Genomic DNA, 1,139 nt, shown 5'->3' with positions numbered 1-1,139 from the left:
GTGATGCTCACAAGGGTGAAGCACCAAGAATTTCTGAGAGGTCACCCATCCTAGTACTACTCCAGCTTGAGTGCGCTTAATTATGGAGTTTCATCCATGGAAATGATCTCCTACTTATCAAGTATCAATTTTTTGTACAAAATAATTCATAAGACAACCATGTTGAATATAATTTCTTAGATAGTTAACCTACTTAATCGTTTCATTTTATATATTCTATATCTTGTCATCTTATTTTCTTCTAAGTAAGAATGAGAAAAATTACATGATTCTTAACCACATAAAATGTTACAAAAAAATTGCTTAATTTGACCATGTTATTCATAACCATACACATATGTTATTTCAACATTTGTGTTATTGCAATACTAAAGTTGGATCAAACGTTACATGCTAACTTTAATCAAATAACACATGGAAAGTTCAAGACAACATAAATATATGAAGATGATGAACAACTATTTTACCAAAATATAACTCAAAGCATCATAATGCTTTCACTACGAGACAAAATCAAATCCCTTGTAAAAGCACAAAATCAAGGATGTAATATTTGGATGATAAAATAATACAATATGTTTTGAAAATCTTTCATAGTGAAGCTCTTAGTCTTGACTTATATTGACCTCTCTTCTAATTGGAACCATTTTATCACTTCGATAAATTTACAAAAAAGTGTTGATCACCATCCTCCATATAAACATCATCAACACCTGCAAATATATTGTGTTAATAATAAAATTCATTTTCAAACTAAAGACACAATTGATTGAAGTTCATTTCGTATTTTCCTTACCATCTCTACTTTGCATTGTGTTCGTTCTTGCTATTGTTTGATTAAGATCAATAAAATATGGTTGCATGCTTTTTTGAATTTTTTGTTGATCATCTAATTCAAAAAAAGCATTAACATTTAATATATATCATCAATAAATTTAAAATATAGTTGTCAATTTAATACTCATAATTATGTTTATTTCATAACTTCATTACCATATCTAGCTTCTATTGCATCATTTTTTGTTGCTGCCTGATTAGATTCAATGGAATCTAGTTGCATGTATTCTTGATTTTTCTGTTCATCATCTAATCCTGCAATAATATGAACATTTAGTATGTAAACTTTGGCAAAATAAATT

The 1,139-nt window shown here is 27.9% G+C and overlaps 1 long non-coding RNA gene across 1 annotated transcript; it reads right to left on the bottom strand.

The window, feature by feature from the left end:
* Positions 1–522: 522 nt before the first annotated feature.
* LOC149544901 (uncharacterized) lies at positions 523–861 on the bottom strand. The gene is made up of 2 exons (XR_016355309.1): positions 797–861; positions 523–713 (listed from the first exon to the last, which is right to left on the bottom strand). It is a non-coding gene; the product is annotated as an uncharacterized LOC149544901 (long non-coding RNA).
* Positions 862–1,139: the final 278 nt, after the last annotated feature.

This window comes from Cupressus sempervirens, chromosome 8 (genome assembly GCF_028749045.1).
Source record: "Cupressus sempervirens isolate cs-2001-9-10 chromosome 8, ASM2874904v1, whole genome shotgun sequence".
NCBI lineage: Eukaryota > Viridiplantae > Streptophyta > Pinopsida > Cupressales > Cupressaceae > Cupressus > Cupressus sempervirens.
This window is presented reverse-complemented; position numbering and strand designations above follow the sequence as displayed.